Source organism: Antennarius striatus, chromosome 3 (assembly GCF_040054535.1).
Source record: "Antennarius striatus isolate MH-2024 chromosome 3, ASM4005453v1, whole genome shotgun sequence".
NCBI lineage: Eukaryota > Metazoa > Chordata > Actinopteri > Lophiiformes > Antennariidae > Antennarius > Antennarius striatus.
Genome location: NC_090778.1, coordinates 17047418 through 17059569, shown reverse-complemented (window position 1 = coordinate 17059569; position 12152 = coordinate 17047418). Strand labels below are relative to the sequence as shown.

Sequence of the window (12152 nt, the reverse complement as noted above, 5' to 3'; positions counted from 1 at the left end):
TTTCACTCATGTGCAATACAGAAATCTGGCAGAGCTTTTCCCGCAGCACTGATACAGCCTGAGCACTGCTGTCCTGAGCAACTCAGGACCATTAGCTGATGATTTAAAACAAATTATTAGACAAAAGAAATTAAATTTTTGCCTGTGATTATGAAGGAAATGATGCTACATCTCAGTCACTGTTGATGAAAGAGTAGAAGCTTTTGCAAAAATTGAGAGTAATTTGCTTTTATTGGACTGATGCAATTTTTCAAATAGTGTAATTTGCTACAGTTTTTCTCACTGCAAAGTTTACATTGGTGTAATGTTCACACCCAATCAAGAAACTAAGGAACAGATAAAGCATTACTGAAAATATTTGTCAGATGCACCCACACAGTGAGGGACAAGGATTTCCTCACCTTTGCCAATACATCACACTCAAGTTTCGAGTGTGACGTATTTTGATCTTCGAATAAAGTTTAGGTACTAAGCAGGATAAACAGTGACTTAGCCAAATATTGAATCAAGATAAAAGATAAATTTGGTACCACACCTCTTATCTTCTGTACTAACACTTTCCTGACAGATGTGATACTACATATTTTTTAAACACTTTTTTTTACTCTGGGCAGCCAAAACAGATTTTAATCGAGCTGGAAAGGAAACAGGATGCATGAAAGACACATGAAGTGTTCTTGTTAACATTAGTAACCTCATGACTCGTGTCAGCTCACTGAGTTGATTCTTCACACAACGCAAGCTTGAATCAACCTCAGGACATATTGGGGCATGAACACGTGGTCCTGTGGTATTTCATTTCCAGAATATATTGAGACAGAAAGACAAGAAAATCCAGCAATATGTTTATTCTGACAACAGTATCCTGATTCTGAAATGCACACTGCTAAACTAAGTCTGAGATTATCATACCAAATTAAAATATTGATGAAAAACTATGACAAAAAAAAACAAGAGAGAGAGACAAGGCGTGCTCATTTAATAATGCACTGCATTAATAATAATAATAATAATAATAATAATAACCATATCTTTAATTGTCCCTCTTGGGGAAATTCTTTTTACACATCACACTTCACATGTACATATACAGTTATGTACATGTACATATGTACATATTTTTTGGGGGGGGGGCACAAATGAAACAACACAAAATAGTTACGAGTGCCACCGGTGGAAGTCCTGCTGCAAGGAGGAACTATTTATATCTGAAGAGCTTAGTATCAGCTCAGACACACACCAATGTGTTGTCCCCATTGTCCCCAGTTGGCAGCAGCTCATGTTTGCGGCAATAGACACACACACACACACACACACACACACACACACACACACACACACACACACACACACACACACACACACACACACACACACACACACACACACACACACACATAGGGTTTCAGGTCACATAATCAGGGCAGGTGGTGATGGTCATGACTTCACGGTGCTACACAAGTGTTTTAGGTTACATCAAGAGGTTGGTTGCAGTCATTCTTCAACCAACGTGAAGCAAGTCTAGTTGATTCTTTTTTGCTCTACTTGATTTGCCTCAACCTGGATGACTGGACCTACACCATGTCCTATGCTACCTGTAATGGCCACTGCTTGGAAATGAAACGGAAAGTCCACTAATTTCTTAATTTAATGTGCTCGATAATTAGTGTTTTTTATGCACATTACTTTCATGCGATGTGCTGTGATCTATTATGACAGCTATGTTTACGTTGAAGATTAACAGATAGTTGTGAGGAGGATGTATGTATGTGAGGAAAAATAACTTACAGTGGTGGAGCTGGTAAATCAAAAACTATTTATAGTCTGTCAATGTATGAATAGTTAAAATGCTAAATATTCAATGATGTTTTGCTTCTCAGAGGGTTTAGTTGCTTTTACCTTAACCATTATAATAAAATTTGTTTTGTACCTAGTTAAACAAAATAATAGGTAATATGGATATGTCATTTTGAGATTTAGTTAACTACTATAGACTATTCTTTGCTATTTTTATGTCTTATAAATCAATTTATGATTCAACAAAAGAGATAATTGCAATATTTAATAACACTGAATTATACTGAAAACAACAGCTGTTTGCTTAACCTCCAGCACTATACTGCTTTGATTTTGAGGCACCAACAATAAACAAGACAAAGTTAACAATGCAATCATTCTAAAGCCTCAAAAACAGTCCCTTGCAGAAAACTTGTGAAGCAAATTACCCCCATGTGCTCACATTTGGCGCTTTTTTTGCTTTCCATATGCACACACAGACAGACGTGTAAACCAAAATTGCCGCCTGAGAATGTGTGCACATGCACATCTCCATGCAGTTTTTTTGCTCATTACTGCGAAAATAGGATGTGATCCCAATCATCACAGTCATTATATAAAATGCAATTTACAACAAACCACATCCTCCGAAACTTTATACAACTCCGGCCTTATTACAGAGATCAGCTGGATCCAATCCATTGCTTACAACTCAATTAATCTGCATGGCATCAAGGCTTTCTGAGACATCAAATGCATCCTCTGCAAGCTGGAGTGGAAAACATAAAAAATAATTAAACAGGACAAACATTTGCATCACAAGGGTTGAGATGAAAACCCTTGTGTTTGCACCTTTGAATTTTTATTCTGTGAATCACTGAATGAATCACAGAGCTCGAGACACATTTAAATCACAGCGAGAGAGAAACAGAGTTTGAAAAGAGGATGTAGGGGTTATTGAGAAGAGATAAATGAGGAGGAGAAAAAAACAAGGGAATGGAACCAAAATGAGACAGAAATTAAAGTCAGGAATATAGCCAGGACATAAGAAGAAGGAAGGCTGAGAGTCAGAAAAACAAAAGACACGTGAGGGGAGGACGTGTTGGCAGGTTTGTTGATGAGGATCCAGGTTGTGAAGCCAAAGGAAAACTGAGACCAAAGAACAGAAAGTCCTGCCCTGCCAATCTGTGAGCAGCACAATATGCATGGGCACTGTAAACACATGCACCCACCAAAACAGCACCCTTAGATCAGTGGAAAGAAGAGTGGAAAGTGTAACTCAGAATCACATAAGAAGAACTATTGCTAAGAAGTGATTAGTAAAAGAACATGTTGGCAAATGTGCTGTGCAGGAAGTCCTCAACCTCCAAACACAATTGGTTCTGAGAGGTTGTTTGCAAGGTGAATTGTTTGTCAGTCGTTATGTACGGAATTTCAATCTAAAATCGCCATTTGAGGTCATTTAAATGTCATTACTACTCTAAATACAAAGGTCTTATTTCCTAAGACTTACCAGAAACAATAACAGAACATAACTAGAACCAATGCAGTCACAGACTGCAACATCCCGCGACACCCCTGAATTCAACGGACAGACGGACGAACTCTGACAATTACAACAGGTAGTCAGAGACTGCAACATCCTGCGACACCGCTGCATTCAAAATTTTACCGTTACCTACTTGCATAGGTCAAAGATCAAAGCTACTGCTCTGACCTACTTTCATAGATCCAAGCACTAGCTTGGATCTATGGTCTAACTAACACTGGCCTTCTCCCTCGTCTTTCTATCTTATCCAGTTCCTGAGTGTACAGAAGTTGAAATTTGACCATGGCCTAGTTTTCTCAAGGTCATCATCACATTTTCATCCCCTCTGCTGCCCGAGTAATGTGCTTTTTGTTTAATCTTTCTATCTGCAACGGTCGTGAACATTTTGGGTGGACTAACTAATGGACGGACGAACGGACGGACGAACGGACGGACGAACACACGAACACTGACAATTATAATACATCACCGCTTTGAAGTGGGATGCAGAAATAACACATAAATGAAATATAACACTGTGGTACCGTAATGTAAATTAAATATCTCTACCTCCACTGAATGAATTTTATCCTTGGGAGGTGTAGACTTTAAGCCAAGCCTTAACCCACTAAGGTATTCCAACACACTTAGGTGAATGGTGTGCTGGTGAGATTCCTGGTAATCAAAATTCCAACACACACTTGATTCCTGATTACAGATATTAAGTTTGTTGGGTTTGTTGGTAACAACACTGAGCCAACCTTCATGACTTTACTTAGTAATTGTTTGGAAGATTTTTTTTCTGTCAAAGCCTAGATTTACATAAAATTTGTATGACAGAGATCACTGATGAGCCAGATTAACAACAGAGATTGTCTTCAGCAGCTCAAGCTATTTACATGTCCTTGGATGCCACTGGACTTTCCAAAAGAATGATGATCCCAAGCAGACTGATAAGCCTACCAAGGCTTGATTACAGAGGAAGCCTGAATCATTCACAGTGTCAAAGTAGCTTGAGTTGAATACTTTAGACACTCTGCTGGAATTTGAAGACAGCTACAGCATTTAAACCAGGAATTTAACTGAACTGGAAACAAGATCCCTTTGAAGCAGTACTACAAACTATTGCTTCGCTATGCATCATAGCCACAATAAAATAAATATACAATGGGGGTTGAATAAGTTAGCTTCAGATTGTACTTGGTTGCAAAAATTGAAATACTCAAACAGTTACACCAAATTTGTCTACCTAGCCTTTTATATATCATGAAATGAATCATTACACCTTAATGAACTGAGGTGTAATGATTCACAAAATCTAGAAATCTGTTATGAGTTGCACATCCTCATGGTTCCAACAATGCACAAATGAAAATACATTCAGTTCAGCCCAGTAGCTTTTGAAGAGATTTGGATAAACATACAGGTTCATGTACAGTAGAGTTATGTCCAGCTGCCGGTCAACCAGCTGAGCTTCCAGGAAGTTACTCAACCATCCACAAAACAGCTAAGGGCATCAAATGAGATTAAGTCCTCGAAACACAAAGAATGAGCCAAGACAGTTCATTGGCTGCGAGCTCTAAGACTGCTCACAAAGACATCCAAAGTTCTAGCTCTTTATTACACTTTATGGCACTACTTTGGCACAAGAATGTAGCTTTCTTTTTATATCCAGCCGCTGTGCTAAATAAGGTTGAACATATTCGCTTTCCAACAATAGATCGCATCATCAAAAAGCATCTGCTGCTGATAATATTCAGCCTGTTTTTCATTAACAGGATGTCACGTTGTTATGGCACTATTTGATTTAAATGTTCAACACATACTTAAAGATTCTTACATGGCTTCACTTTACGTTAAAATAATAATGATAAAATAAATCAAAGCTACTGATTGATCAAAAATACAAAGAAGAGGCAAACATGAAAAAATGTGCAGTAGCAAGGGCTGGTGGGACTGGCTGAGTCTCAGTCTTCCTGTTTGTGTGAAGTGAGATGTAAAAGAGCTTTGATAATAAACAGGGCAGAAAGCGAGACACACACAGCTTACAAATTTAATAACATTTTGCAAAAGAGGAAGTGGGGCTTAAGCCTGAGATAACTTTAACCTGAACTTCCCATAGCTGGAGGAAAGCATTTGCTGATTCAGGATAAAAGATGAGAGAAGCCTAGAGGTACATCTAAAGTTTAACACAAGTAGATAAAACATCATTAACACAGCTGTTTCTGGATTCTTTATACCATGAACATTAAAGGATATGTTTGTTTGTGTGTGGACTGTAATACCTAAAAAAAAATAGCTGTTTACTGTTTTGCAGGCAAAATAGTAGTGGGTACACAAGTTTCACTTCTCGATAGCAAATATTTTCTAGCTCAGTCCTACATTCCCACAACAATGCAGGCTCCGATACAACACAATGTGCCTATTCTTAAGATGCACAGAAATAAAACTAGGCACTTTCTGGCCATTTCCTGTGTTCTGAGAAAAAGATGGTACTGCAGGTTGGGAAAAGAGTCATCATAAAAGTCTGGATCTAGGATAAGAATTTTATCACACAGAACAAGCATGTATAAGAACCAGAATTTCACTGTAGAGTATTATGACACTTTTTCCTGCAATGAGCTATGGAAAGCAAATCTGGGGTTTACCTAAAAAGTGAACACTTCATATGATGACTATGAGTCTGGTAATTCCCAATAACCACGTAAAAATACTCGACTAAACGTCTTTCCAGCTGCCCGGCATCCTATCAATGACTAATAGAAAACACCGCCGCAGTCTGCAGGCTATCATTAGCTTGCGGAGGCAGACTCTGGCAGGTCTAGAGAATGCTAAAAATACAGGGCTCCCTGAGATGCAATGACAGGTATGAATGAAAAGAGGGGAGTTTAGGTTTGGCTGCATGAGTAGATGTGTGAGTACGAGAGACGAAAAGGAATGAGGTCAGCCCTGACAGTCTGCCATCACAAACTCTTCCTGTTTTGACCGCTGATTACTGCCTGTTACCTTTTCAAAGATCGATGTTTAGAGCCGCGAAAAAAAAGTACTATGGAGTCAAGAGTGTATTTTTACATTTTGAATCCATAGGAATCAATCTAAACTAAGCAAAGTATTGAGAAATGCAAGTTTAAAAGGCTTAATAAATGTTTATCTCATTTGGTAAAAACAACCAAACAAACAAAAGCTCTAAAAATAAAAAATACATACATTGGTCATTCGGTGATGAGAATATAAAATCTCAACCTTTTATCAAATCACAATTATATAACCCTATTCTTACTAATTCTATAGTAGATATTCTGATTTTTAGAGCAAACATGTAAATCTAATGGTCCCACTGTGTAATTACACCAACTGAACTCTGTTATTGTTTCAAAGGCACCCAATGTGACCATACGCATTGTACTGCAGTGGACTGCTAACAATGTTGAATAGATCATAAAAAGTACATAGAAACTTTCCTGAGTCCAGAGGCAAATAAACACTGACTGTGCACGTTACAAAACATTCAATACTCTTTATTCAAAGATTAAATAACAGTTTAGTATGTTTCCCAGCTAAAAAAAAGTCACCAAAAGCAGACCTCTACTTATTCCTGGAACCCTTTAACATGTGTTCATTCTCTGAAAAGCTGAAAACAGCAATCCATCATTTACAACTTGGCGGAGTGAGATCAATATGATTCAGCCAATTCAAATATTAACGAGTCAAATGTTCCAGCTAGAGAGAATACGACAGACATCATTGTCTGAAATCCAAAAGTACTTTATGAATGAGTCACCTCGACCCACGATGCCTTCTGACTCACTGTGAACTGTAAAGACGCACAACTGTAGCTTATGATATATGTGTGTGTGTGTGTGTGTGTGTGTGTGTGTGTGTGTGTGTGTGTGTGTGTGTGTGTGTGTGTGTGTGTGTGTGTGTGTGTGTGTGTGTGTGTGTGTGTCTACCAGCGTGGGTAGTTTGCGGGGGGAGGTGTTGAGTGACTCCTCCATTCAATGTGATTTGTTGTGAATCATCTGCAGGAATCTGACTTTCTGGAAGACGAACTCAGGAGTTATTAACTTTTCCACATCGGGAATCATGAGGAGCCAATTGAGTTTCAGCGTTGCACTTAAACAACACTTGATCACACAGCGACATCGTCCAAGAATCTTGTTTTGGACTGCAATATAGCAAAATCTGCACTGGTATCATGACTCGATTTATGTGATGTGGTGTAAATTGTTTTTTGGGGGGGTTTTTTTGGATGAGAGTGTGTTCCTTCTTTCACTTCAACTTAAACATCACTTCCATTTCTGCTTAATCTGCTTAAACACACACACACACAGACACACAGACACACACACACACACACACACACACACACAAATAATATATTCAAGGCGTGAGTTTTTAGTTTGAAAAACTGAACTCTCGACGGTGAGAATATAACATTTTGGTCACCCCATCACATTTTCTGCAAAGCCCACGAGTGCAACACATTTAAACACCATCCCAATGCTGCTGCAGCTGAATGGGGCCTATAATCAACATTCTTCCAGCAACAAGAACAGGAGTCGGTCAGGATTAACACTTAAAAAATACACAATGTCTGTAATTATTGCTGCTTGTAGAAAAATAAATACAAGCAAGCAGGTCCCCTCCAAACACTTACAGAAATGTATGCACACACATGTATTTATCTAGACCACATGCTGTAGGGTGTGTGTGATGATCATGGAAAGAGTAGAATTTTACACTCAGTTGTTTGGGTGGCCAGGATTTGTCAAAGTCATGAATGTGTGTCAGGTTTTAAAAAGACCCTATTGATGCCAGGAAATACCTTTCTTTTTTCTCCATTTTCTTCCATAATTTGTGTCTTCTGTCCTCCTCCGTGTTTCTTTTGTGCATTCCTCATCTTATCTGCCTGCCAATAACCCTGATCGAAGACCTAGTGACTAATAACTAGTTTAAAGACCTGGAACCATTGTCTGATTCAAATTTGATAAAAGAGGCTTCAGGTTCTACTGTTTTTTATATTTCATGTAACACATGCTCATACATGTACATCAGATGTGCACAATGCTTAAAAGACACTAGAATAATTAATACAATACACCCAGATTCTATGAAGCTACAGTCCTGGTGCAAGAAAAGATGCCTCAGACAGTTATCAAGACAAAGGAGAGTTGTGGGGAATAAAAACCCCAACCAAGGAATCATTTCATGTAGGAGAAAATCCAATTACAATCATGCTGCACAAGATATTATCCACCTCTCTAGGGAAAGTACAACATTTCTGATTCTGAACATGTGAAGTTCAATAAAACTCAAGTAGTCAGGCGTGCTTCAGAACTGAAAATCAGAGACTATTTTTGTCAGTATTGTGTGGTTGTGTTGTCAATAAATATATAAGGTTTTCACTGTAAATAAGAGACTCAGTACACATGTAGACATGGGCAAACACTACATTGACTCAAGGAGAAGTGAAAATGTCAAATTTTAGCAACCAAGGGAATCAGGAAAGTAAACTCGTCTCTGAAAATCATTACAAACAGAAACAAACTACACTGAGCAAGTAGAGGATCTGGATATGTGCTGAAACTTTACAAAGAAGTAAACTTTTGTCTGGGCAAGACAGAGTTAAACCAGTCATCAACGGAAAATATGTTGTACACTTTGGTTGGTGTTACTTCCCCACCCTGGAGGCATGTTTTTCTGTCTTTTGTGCTTCACTGAGTCAAGGTGTTGCAGCTGTCGCATCTTAAACAGTGACTGACTGAACATCTGCTTGTTGGCCAAATGAGTTCAGAAGGTGAATGAACCCTACAGATGTGTTCATACATGTTTCACTATTATGTGTACATCTTACAAGCGGGCACGGTAATATCATACGTGTGCAATATGCTGAAAAACATATAATTATGATGCAATAGGACAGAAACATTTCACATCATCATCATACTGCTCATATGTTAATGCTGGCAGTTATCGCTGAGTATATTTTATTGGATAATAAAGTGTCAGATGTGCCTTGTGGACATATTAGACTGATCCAACATTTAATTTTCTAATGTACACATCACTCAGAAAACACCCTGCCAAGATATCTCCATTTCCTCCTCATGTAATTGCATCTGAAAGAATAGTCAAATGATAGTTTTGACCTCAAAATACAACTCCATGACCACGAAACTCTAGAATTTGGAATCATCACTAGTTGTTAATGTCCATTTATCTAGATCCACTCTAAAATTTGATGATTTCATCCATGGTGCATAACTCTTCACAAAGTTTCATGGTAATCTATTAGGCAATTTACGTGTAATTGACACAAACAATCCAAAAAGCCTCATTTTACAACACTGCAAGCAGAAAGAAGACTCCTCCACTTAATCTGGAGTCACTCTAATATTTATGTTTCCTTCACTAAATACACATTTTATCATAAACTATCAGGTGGATGTCAGATGGAGGAAGCCCTCCCAAGTATGTTTTGATCCTTGGGATCTTTGTATGGATACTGTAATATAAAGGCAGGAGCAGAGGAAACACTATAGAAGCACCTCCACTCGTTTTACTTCACAAGTTTTTGGAGCAGCCATAAGTCTGAAAGCACTTGTTTCATCCAACTAATTCCAATTGACTACTTCCTTGTTAAACCAACCAACCTCTATAAAAAGGCAGATTGGGAGAAAACTGCATCTAAAAGAATTTCACAACTGGGGCAACATGACCAGGACCTTGACATTGGTCTGTTAAAGGAAGGACACTTGAGCAGATAAGCATCCTGGTTCGTGAATGCTTATCATTCACATTTGTGCATCTATCTATCTATTAATGTTTTTGTTCTTAATATTGTTCTTAATATCCATTAGAAGCCTAAGCAGTATTTTAGCATTGCAGCTGGTCAAGGTCAAACCAAATTTAACCTCATTTATAAAATTAATTAGTTACAACTTGACATTAATGACCATTTTTAATTTCTTAACTGGATACTTGAGATGTAAAATTTTAAAGCACAAAATGACCACAATATCGCCTGTTGAAACACATGAGAAAACATTAAGTATAGACAGGAAATACCAAAATATTTTGGTTGTCACCAGTTAAGTTTGAGTTTTTTTTTTTAAATAATCACTTGATGCATACTCATGTACACTAACCTGCAATTGCAAACACACACACACGAAAAATGAAAAGAACTTAAATTCACTCATGACACAAATAAATAAATGACTGAATTTGTAGCTACACGACACAGGAACCACTAACCTGAGCACACACTCTGGGCCTCAGCTGCACACATTCTTATAAGATAAGATAAGATAAGATAAGATAAGATAAGATAAGATAAGATAAGATAGAACGTCATTAGTCCTATGGGCGAAATTCTGCTTCCAGTTTGCTCCAAAGACTTACAGGAAATTAAAAGCAATATGAATATATGCAAGGAACAGAGTAGAATGAAGTAACAATAACAACAGTACTGACAAGTGTCAGGTACTGGTCAGTAACTAGTTTTGGTGACGTCATGTCACCAAACATACTGTCTGATGGCCACAGGTATAAAGACCTCCTGTGGGGTTCTGGTGTTATCTTTAATAACATATTAACAACAATAACGTCAACATTCCAGAGCACACTATTAAATGGACTATTAAGATGTTTTAGAAAAACTTTTCCTGAGGAGGTAAAACCAGTCACAGATAAAGTAACGTCACAAATAGAGAATTAAACAACATTTACTTTAAGTTCCACATGTTACTGAAGACACGTGTTTGCGCGTGTTTTGGACCGCCTGTTTTGATGCGTCTCCAAGAAGCTCCAAGATGCAATCCTTCAAGAACTCTATTTTAACACTAAACTATTTTTTTTGTCAAAACACCACACGTCACTGGGCGAGAGGCAAAGCCCTTTAAACTCTACACGACCAAGAGTTTTTTTTTTATTCTCGACGACTATTATTAAAGGGAGTGAAAAATAATAAGAATTTTCCACATCTTTATCCTGAATAACTCCTTCCCATCATGAGATAAAGGTTTTGTTGCTGTTAAAAAGCACTTTCTGAATTAAGGATAATACAAGCTGACAGGAGCTCGCAGCATACTCACGTTCTCCGTTATCTCGGATGGGCAACAACCACCACGGCACGACGATTAACCAACAAGTTGGACTTCGCATAACGGAAATGTCCTGAAAAGCATCTAAAGTAACGTGAACCCAAACCACGTCGACGAGGAGCAACAAAAACGGGACTTCAGTGTAAAGCAGGGTTCTAAAAGCCGCGTCGCTTTCTCTGTCATTATGAATGCAAGCGACGGCTCCTTCGTTAAGAGAAAAAAAAAAAAAGCAAAAAAAAAAAAAGGAAGGAAGAAAGAAAACTTTCAGCCACGAACTTTACGCGGAAAAAAAGCGGCGACTCCTCATTTCCGCTGTCAAAAATGTGTCCCGGACCAGATCTGTGAAGTCAAACAAAACTCGCAACATTCATTTCCGACTGCCGGCTTTTCAAAATAAGAGATAAGTTCTACACTTTGATTTTTCTATAGTTCAGCAAGAAAATAAACCTGTATTTAATGCATTTACTGTTAATATGTTTACTACTTTAATTGTATTTTTAATATTTTGGTTAAAATAATAAAAGAAAGTTCAAAAGCACAGAAATCGTAATTGAAATATAATAATGTCGAAGAAGCGTGTACAGGCAGGATGGAACGGGTGGAGAAAAGTGATAGAGTGATGTGTGATAGAAGAGTTTCAGCTAAAATGAAATGAAAGGTGAGAAAAACTGTGGTGAGACCAGCGATGTTGTTTGGTCTAGAGACAGTGTCACTGAGGAAAAGACAGGAGACAGAGCTGGAGG

General features: G+C 37.9%; 1 protein-coding gene across 2 annotated transcripts in view; it reads right to left on the bottom strand.

The window, feature by feature from the left end:
* sh2b3 (SH2B adaptor protein 3) overlaps window positions 1-11847 on the bottom strand; it is a 52407-nt gene extending 40560 nt beyond the window's left edge. For both annotated transcript variants that reach the window (XM_068310882.1, XM_068310884.1), the window contains exon 1: window positions 11401-11847. The gene's annotated coding sequence lies outside the window, so the exon portion shown is untranslated. The remainder of the gene's footprint in view (window positions 1-11400) is intronic.
* Between the last annotated feature and the right edge of the window lie 305 nt (window positions 11848-12152).